This window comes from Cygnus olor, chromosome Z (assembly GCF_009769625.2).
Source record: "Cygnus olor isolate bCygOlo1 chromosome Z, bCygOlo1.pri.v2, whole genome shotgun sequence".
Classification (NCBI taxonomy): domain Eukaryota; kingdom Metazoa; phylum Chordata; class Aves; order Anseriformes; family Anatidae; genus Cygnus; species Cygnus olor.
This window is the reverse complement of record NC_049198.1, coordinates 49,467,767-49,477,182: the sequence shown is the minus strand read 5'-3', so window position 1 is coordinate 49,477,182 and position 9,416 is coordinate 49,467,767. Positions and strand designations below refer to the sequence as shown.

Here is a 9,416-nt window from a genome sequence, read left to right as displayed (position 1 = left end):
TCTTCTGATGTGTCTTGTACTTGTCATTTATTATATTTATTGTTATTTCTGTTAGAGCTGCAGCTGGAGACAGAGGTCTCCTCTGGTCAAAAACAAGTTGTGTGTTGCAAGTTTATATTCTGATAGAGGATATCACCATGGCTTGCTTTATCCTGAAAAGACAAACCAACAGAACTCAGTGCTTGTAGAAGAATAGCAAAAAGCAAACAATTAAATGGATATATTCTGTGGAGAGCTTACAAAACTCGCTGCCACAGGATGTTAGTGAGAGAGGTGACTTTTCATGGAAGATCTACTTTTCATCCTTATTCAGAATGCTGGAGCATAGTAAAGATGACTATACCTCAGGCTTTCAGCCAGGGTCCAGCTCTTTCTTTCCATGTTTTGATATCTTGTGTGCAGGCAAATTGTGTGAGACAAGGTGATGGTAATTCAGCATCATGGAAGAAAAAAAAAAAAGCATAAATTGTCAGATATGCAATGTTGAAAAGAAAGGAACAGTACCTTTTACAGCATGCCAGCACTCTGAACTTTATTATCTTTCTACAAGAAGTAATCAAAAAGCATGTAACTGTTCTACACTTTTCTAATTTGTATTCCAATTTACTGTAAGTCCAATGTGATAAGACTACAAATGTATTTTAACTATGGGCAGATTTTAAGACCACATTGTTCTGAACCTATGAAAATCAGGGTCCTTGATACAAACTATGATAAACCCTGAAGTCTGACTGTATTAGTAGGAACTGGTATCTTATAGACAATTTATGGAAGATTTCAAAAGTTCCTTCTGTGTTCTAAAGACATTATTCACTGCTAAAGGACTGTACATCACAAAAAGTCTCAGAAGGCTTTCATTTGAAATATATATGTGTGAGCGTGTATATGTATATATATGCATATATATAGTATATATAACTCCAGACCAATCAAGGAATTCAGTACCCGAAACTACATTCCTTCTGTCTTTAGTCAGTCCCTTGTTTTAAAATATGAAACTTAAATAAGAAACATGGCTGTTTAGACACATCTGCCATACTGGAGCAGTAGATCAAGTCTTCTATTGAAAGCAAGGAAGAGGGGCTGCCCATCAGGGAAGACATGGTCCAGTGACTCAAAAAATACATGCAGGAGGAGGGGGATCTCTTCCTAGTCTCGCAGATAGCTTGTGGTGTGGTATAGTGTGGTGGCAAATTAATTTGTCTCTTTAAGCTCATTTTTCTCCTCCCACTCTGCTGTAAACTCCTTAGGAAAAGGCAATGCTCCTGGGCTCTGTTGTGCAGGAAGACACCTACCATCTCCCTGGAAAAGGCTGCAGCAGAAATGGGAGGTCTCTGCTCTCACTTGCCTCAGCCATTTCGACAGTGCTCTCCCATGGTGTACTTTTACCTGTTCAACTCTGTTGGCTTCTTTGTGAGCACTGACTCAAGGTGGCAGATGGGAACATGAAGCATCTTCATATTTAGCTTGGAGATAGAAATTGCTAATAGGAAGAAAAAGAAAAAAATCCTGATGACTGAATTCTAAAAGTTCATGTTTAGTGTTAAGCGATTCAAGCTGTAGGGACTGACCCTGCATGGGAAGAAGCCCTGCACCAAGTACTCAAGTTCTGTGGTAATGTTTCAAAGGACAAAAGAGGAATGGATTTCATCCCAGGAAAGATGCTCCAAAAAACTGCAACCATGCCTCCCTGAACACATAGAAAAACGTGGTGGACACAAAGAGAATCAGATAGCTTTCTGTCAGGTTTTAGTCTGCATCAAGTCTTTCTACCATGTAAGTACGCGTGCACACACACACACACACACACACACACAGAAAAGCTGAAATGTGGAAAGAAAACCAACCAGAAACTCTGCAATCTGGATATGTTTCAAGAGTTCAGGAATCATACTCTGATATCTTAGTTGCCTTGGCATGACAACTTAATAAACCAGCAGTTTTACTCCAAATGTCCCTTGTCTGAGTCTTAGCAGCTCCAGTCCTGCCTGCCTGGCAGAAAATAAGGTGATGTTCCTTCTTTGTTTCACACTGATCAATGATTAATTTTATGAAACATCCCCCTGTTTCTCCCCTTTGGGTGTTGTTGGCAGTCATCCCTGAGGAGAAACAGGACCATCCAGCCTTGCATTGTTTTCTCTTCAGCCGGTGGCAGCAGAAACATCCACTGCTGGGGCAGCAGCCTCAGCCTTGCACGGTGCCTCTCAGGCTGAACCTCCCGAGCAGCAGCTGGGGAGGAAAAGTGTCCTTCAGCAGCAGTGGAAACGCCTGGCTTTGGAGGGGGGGGGGACCGTGCTGATTTCCACCAGTGGAGGATTTAGCCCACCCTGCCTGGCTTGCAGAGGCAACCCAAAACACACGTCCATCTGACTGCTGGAGCTCAAGTCACCATTTGCCTGTCTGGAGCAGGATAATTTGTCAGACACCAGCTGCTGCGAGCGCTTTCCTCATGGGCACACTTGTTATTATGTTACAGCCTGTGTGAAGAATGTGGGATGTCGCTGAAGTGAAAATGATTACAATCGCGTTTGCACAAATAATCTGTGGACTTCTTTGTGCGAGAGCTTCTATCATGTGTAGCATGTCAGTAAAGCAGTAACCAGCCTTGGGAGGGAAAAGGGGGACAAAAAGGAAGAAGAAGAGAAAAAAGCACGCTGGCAATGCTGGGGGAAGTGCTTTTGTGGCCACACAATGAGATTTAAGACCGGATGGAAGTGGTCCCCCCACTCTCCCTCTCCCTCTCCGCTTCTCCCCCATCTCTGAAAGAGTTACTCGGGAGGATTTCAAGGGTAGGTTTCTAGAGCGACACCATGTCTAATTACGTACAAGACGGAATGAAAAGGTGTAGGCCTGTCTTTCCAGCTCAGAAAAAAAAAAAAAAGTGGTGTCCTGCGAATAAGAAATGAACAGACTGACCTTTTCAGAGCTGCTGAAAGAGAAAACCAGATGTATTCCTCAAGAGTCACTATGACTGAAGGGTGATAAAGGCTTGCATTGTGCACTTGAATAAAAGGAAAGCTAACCAGAAAACAGCAGCTGATAATAGTCAGGCCAGGCTGTGCTATTGTCCAAGGCACAAATGTTCAGCATTGGCCTAGACCACACTGCTGGTATATACAGCACAGACTTGAGGGAGAGAAAAAAAAATGGAGGAGAAAAAAACAAAAAAAAAACAGCTTTTTTATTCCTGTTACCTAGAGGAGTTTGTATGAAACTGCCAGCGGTTATAGGACCACAGAGGAAGAAAACGATCCGGGATCCCTTCCCCACCACACACAAACACAAACACACACATGCTCCATTTCTAACATTATGTTCCTGTAAGATCTGAACCTAACCATCTGCCAAATGAATAGACAAAACCCAGCTTGTCTTCCAGGATTCAGATGTAAGGGGGTGGATAAAGAGGAAACATCACACTGGTGAAGAGGCTGGAGCTTACTGCACTGCAAAACAGGGGTCTCCAGAGCTCAGGACAACCAGTAAGAAACAACAGCAGCTTTAATTTCTGCAAGGACTAGGGGCTGGGTCGGGAGCTTTTGGATGGCAGGACCACCCCCATACCAGGCACGTCTGTGCCACCGTCATAAAACCCTGAGAAAAGCAGGGGCAGTGGTGGAGGGGTGTGTGTGCAGGGACAGAGGGGAAGAAAGGGGCAATTTGTGGGAAACAAAAACAAAACCAAAACAGGGAGAGCAAACTACAGCCCTCAGCACCTCCCACTCTTGGGGAGCAAACTGGACTCTCCCTAGGCAGAAGCCACTCGTTTTAAGCCCTGCTGCTGTGACCTCTCTGGATTTTTAAGCATCACAGACCTGCCAAAGAGTCTCTCTGCCACTTCTGAATGTCATGTCACTGTTTGCAAACCAAGGCTGGGGCTGAGTGAGCAGATCTTGCCCATTGGAGATGGTTATTTTTAGAGTGGGCATGATAAGCTTCTGCCAGGCACCATCCGCAGCCAGCCACGTCCATGCAGAAGTGTAAATCAGCCTCGACACTCGCTGGGAGACCTTGCCTTTTCTTATTTAAATATGTTCTCTGAAATAACTCTTTGGGACTGTTATCTGTGAATGCAGTGGGAGAGGGGTTCCCTGCTCCTCACTGCCCTTCCAGAAACAACAGAAGTGCAAAAGAAGCTATGGGGCTTTTTTGTTTTTTGTACAGCATTGGCTTTGTCCTTTACAAAATTAGTTCAAGGAGATTTATTGCTGGCGACAGGCACTGAGGGCTGGCCTGGTGCTTGTCTGCAGAAGATGAGACAGGGTGTTCCCACTGCAAAGTGCCACACTTTGGTCATCAGAAGATGAGGTGAAGTTTGCTTCCTGGCTTCTGGCTGCATGACCTTGGCTGTGTACCTTCAGCACTCCCTGCCTACCCCAGTTTTCTCAGGACCATGCACTTTGAAGGAAGTTCTCCAGAGGTAGAGCTGGCTCTCACAATGCATACAACACACAGATACTCATGACCTTAACAGGAGATGGAGCAACTGTTTCTATAAGGAATTAATTATGCCATCACTACCAGATACAAGTCCTCCACTGATCAGTGAAGCAAAGAAACAGGGGCTCAAAGGAGAAGCACCAGAGAGAGGACACACGTATCTGCCAGCTGTGCAATCAAACAGGAGTGAGTCTATTTCCCTCCGTTCTGCCTACCCAACATGTTTCAGACTAAACTGGGAAAATGATCCCAGGGAGCAAGCTATTTTGAGACTCCTGGGCCATGGCTTTTCTGCTGTGATTACCCCAGAGGCATCTAATTAGCAGCAAAAGGGCTGCCTTTTCTTTCTGATCTCTGCAAGGAACTGCACTGAGAAGCCACCAACTCATCTCATGCTGTACGCACAAGACCTGTGCAAGCTCCCTAGCTGGCTAGCTTTATTTTCCCCATGTCAACAAAAGAAGGAGTGATTTGGGGGGTGGAGTAGATGGACGGGAAGAGAAAGTGATTCACGGGGAAATAATATATTCCTGCCTTACATTCAAAGAATTAAACAGCACATGTATACACACATGCACACACTCATGAGGCTGAGGAAGCAGGCTGAATAACTTTCAAAAGGCTTGCTGCATCTTGCTCCATGAGTGGGTATTGCCTGGCTATTTCTAAGAGACAGACATTAAAATCCGCACAGTCATTTAGAATTTCAAAGGATTCTTCTTCAGGGGGTGGAATACAAAAGACACCACAGTTATTCATATAATACAAGCAAGGTTGGGGAAACAGCAGCATGCCATTAGGTAAGACCGAGCAGAAAACCTTTCTGGAGAAGGCTAAGATCTATTCATTCAAAGTAAAGAAGTGACCATAACCATTTCTTATTTATGCATTTATCTGTGTGTGTATGTGTGAGTGTGCATGCACATTTAAAGACAGATCTTTGTACAGCTATGTTTTCTACCCCACTTTGAGAAGAGCTTGAGAGAGGATCTGAAATGTGCACTGTGGTGCAGAAAAGAAAAGAAGGGGGAAAAATATATATATATATATTCAAAATACATCACACGTCATCCACGAATCTACACAAACATGCTCGCGTTTCTTTCACCGTGAGCTTTGGGTGTCAATCAGCAGAGAACAAACAGCAAAATGAAAACCAGGAGCTCCTTCTGTTGAGGTTTTAGGATAACGTCCTCCAACATTTCCCTGTTTTTGTTTTTAATGTGCTAAACTAACTGTATGGCTGGAGCAGCAAAGAATGCGAAGCTCACACATGTAAAGCATTGTGTCCTCTGACATACTATTACACAGAAGGCTCACAGTTCCCCTCTCTCCCTCCCCTTCCTGGTGTTGATGAATTACATGAGATGAATATCACAGATCTGGGTTTTTTAAACCGTGAGCTTAGGCAGCAGCAACGACTGCAAAGCAGACATCGTTGTCTGAACCTCTATTGTTTCTATTTCGGGAGCACATTGAGTGATTAGTTTGGGTAACAGTAACATCACATTACCTTCTACAGGCTGGAAATGTCTTTTAAAACTGAAGCAACGCTGAAGCCATGTGATACAATACTGTAGACAGAGCCAAGTGGAATACATCAAAGAGTGCCTTGATGCAGATGTTTCATGCAGAAGAAAATTAGGTCAGAGACCACTTCAATTTCAGCTTCTGCCAGGCTTGTTTGAGAGCTTCCAGTGAATTCCTAATGAATAGCTTCTAGGGCACTTTTCTCTCATTCAGTCACAAACTGCCACAGCCAGATGAGCTTTCCATGTGGAATCTTTTCTCATTATTTAAAATACTATTACTTTGTGTTTAGAGATTCCAAAATCTTCCTTACAACAATAGTAAAAATTCCCATCCCTTCATCACCCCCCCCCCCCCCCCCCCCCCCAAAATGTGAGGCAAAAGGAAAAGGTGAGAAGAAAAGCCAACTGATAAACAACGTATGCTAGAGGAAAAAGAAAAAAAAAAGGGGGGGTGGGGGGGTGGGGGGGTAAGCCTTTTACCAATTTTACGTGGTATATAAATACTTGCTAAGAGTCCTTCTTGAATGCAGGGCTTTTTGAATCTCAGGTGCTCAGGGAGGCAAAGCAGCCTGCAGAAACCCAAGCGTTAAGCTGATTTTTTTTTAATTTCTTTCTTTTTCTTTCTTTCTTTCTTTTTCTTTCTTTCTTTCTTTCTTTCTTTCTTTCTTTCTTTCTTTCTTTCTTTCTTTCCTTCCTTCCTTCCTTCCTTCCTTCCTTCCTTCCTTCCTTCCTTCCTTCTTTCTCTCTTTCTCTCTCTTTCTTTCTTTCTTTCTTTCTCTTTTTCTTTCTTTCTTTTTCTTTCTCTTTCTCTCTTTCTTTCTTTCTTTCTTTCTCTTTCTCTGTTTCTCTCCTTCTTTTTCTCTGTCTTTCTTTCTTTCTTTCTTTCTTTCTTTCTTTCTTTCTTTCTTTCTTTCTTTCTTTCTTTCTTTCTTTCTCTTTCTTTCTTTCTTTCTTTCTTTCTTTCTTTCTTTCTTTCCCTCCTTCCTTCCTTCCTTCCAACTGGAAGTTTTCCAGTGAAAGGACAGGAGAAAAACAACTTACCCCAGTGATAAAGATGTTACATCTTGTTCTTCTTATTCTTTACTGACCACAGTTCTTCTTTTCAAACACAATATCTTCCTTATCTCACAACTGCACTGTGTGTTTTAATATACTCTTTTGCCGTGTCCTGCTTTGTGTTTTCTTCAACCTTGTTTTTCCAAGGTTCACATAATTTTGCCAGAAGTCCCTGTTCAGCAAGAAATGTTTTTTTGTTTTGTTTTGTTTTTAAAAAAAACTTTTTAATGACAAAGAGTGAGATGCTTTAAAGATATTTTTACAGCCTGTGCACATATCAGCTGGCATGCCTGCTATACCCATTGGCCTGTTGCACTTCCAATGGGGGAGCAGAGTCTGCTTCAGACCTGCACATGATGCGACTACACAAAGCCTTCTGAGCTTCTCTCGAGCCACAGTACCCATCTAAACTTTTCCTGAGCTCATTCCTCTTCCATGAATAGCTATGGGGGTCTCTTTTGAATGTCATAAATAAAAAGCAAGTAGCAAGTGTGCTCAATAAGCAGTTTAAATGAAGCTCTTTTTTTTAATGCTCAATCATAAGCTGAGCAGAGCATCTTGCAATTCCGTACATGGCATACATCAGGGACTGCAAGATTTTGGTACTTAGAAATATAAACAATAGCCTAGCACCTTCCTCAACAGGAAGAAGTGTCTAGCATTTGTCAAGTGGGTGCTTTTAGTGTGGCCCACTTTCACCCTGGAGTATAAAATCAGTTCATCAAGTTGCATGCTAGAGTCCAAGACTCCAGTCCTGGCCCCAGCTCAGCCAAAAGTGTCCTTTTTAGTCTCAAGTAAATCACTTACTCTATGCTATGCCCGACTTTTTTTCCTTCCTGTGACTGGCAGGGAGCCATATCTGAAGGTAGATTGAAATCTATAATGATCAGGGCTATCTAGTGAGCTAAAGAGATGATGGGACAAGGCATTTGGGTAAGCCATCAATATAAATCTGACTGCTGAGATGCAAAAAGCCTTCTGACTGGTTACCACCCAGGCACTATGCAAGGAGGAAGGTCTTGACATAACAGCAAGGTCCTCTCTGACACAGGATCAGGATCATCTATGAGTAATTCTACCTTGCAGTCTTGAGTGTCCTGTACTCCACCCGCATGTTGCACAGGATCAAATCAAGAGCAATGACTCAGAGTGTCATCGGAGAGGATCCAGAAACTGACATCAGCCTCAACATGTCCAGCTGTTGTTGTTCACTGAGTCGTAGACTCATGACAGAACAGTGTGAACTCCCTTGTGTTCCCAGGGGCTTAGGTGGAATGAAAGCATAATATGAATTTGCAGCAGAACAGCCTTCATTCTGCATCTCCATTTTCCTGTGCAGAACTCAAAGTCTCACAGAAGTCCACAGATGTCATTTTGTCCACTCCAGGCAAAAAAACTGGGGCCCTCACACACCAAAGCCAACATTTCAGAGTTCTTTTGATATTTAAGATGTTTCCAAATTCACAGCATCATATTAAAGCACTAGGATCTGAGCATTCAGACATTTTCCAGACCATCTACAGATGGATTTTTCTGTTTTGCACTGTGTCCAACCATGAGTACTCAGAAATGAAGGACTACAGAAACAAAGGTGATATTTGACTTTCTAAGCCATTGTTGCTTGAGATGACCATGCAGGATTAAGGTCAGAGCCCTGAACTGAGTTGCAGGGACAGGACTTCTCTGCATATCTGAACATCCCCAAGTCTGGACACACAATGACAATTTTTTTGTGTCCCAACAGTTACATCAGAAGTCACTCCAGACATCTCTTGTGTGAACCTCTGCCTAGGTTATATTTAATTATACTTCTCAAAAGGCACAAGTTGTCTACAAAATGCCCCACCTGGCTTCTCTCCTGCCCCGCTTGCTGACTCAGTAGTAGATCTGTGCTTGTCTTCAGAGTCTCTCATCTTTTCTGGTTCTGAACCCATGGGAATCTATAGAAACTCCCTTGTAATCCACACCCTCTAACATATTCCCAGACAGTATATGGAAGCACAGGAATCTTTCCTCACTTTATAATTTGAATTCCTAGACTCTCCTGAACATAGCTTCATGACCTTTGTATATCTGGAGTGTTTGTGCACTTCTCCAAGATGTCTTGTTTCCACACCCTCGATTCTCAGGGCACACTGCAAAGATACAATGGTTCATCTAAACGCACCCATCTAAATGCACTTCTCTTTCTTCTCAAAATCTCATTCCCTTTAGTTCAATAATTTGTCCTGCTTCACAAACTTTTCCAGTGCCTAACTGAACTCCCAGGATTTCTCAATTTCCAACTTGGTTTAAAAACACTATTTGAACACCACCACACAATCCTTGCATACAGAAAAAGAATTATAAAATACATTTGAATGCAATTTGTTGTGCATATAATTGAGA

General features: G+C 42.7%; 1 long non-coding RNA gene across 1 annotated transcript; it reads right to left on the bottom strand.

Moving 5' to 3' along the window:
* On the bottom strand, positions 1-1,478 carry LOC121061648. Its single transcript, XR_005815200.1, has 3 exons — positions 1,390-1,478; positions 297-391; positions 1-152 (listed from the first exon to the last, which is right to left on the bottom strand). It is a non-coding gene; the product is annotated as an uncharacterized LOC121061648 (long non-coding RNA).
* Positions 1,479-9,416: the final 7,938 nt, after the last annotated feature.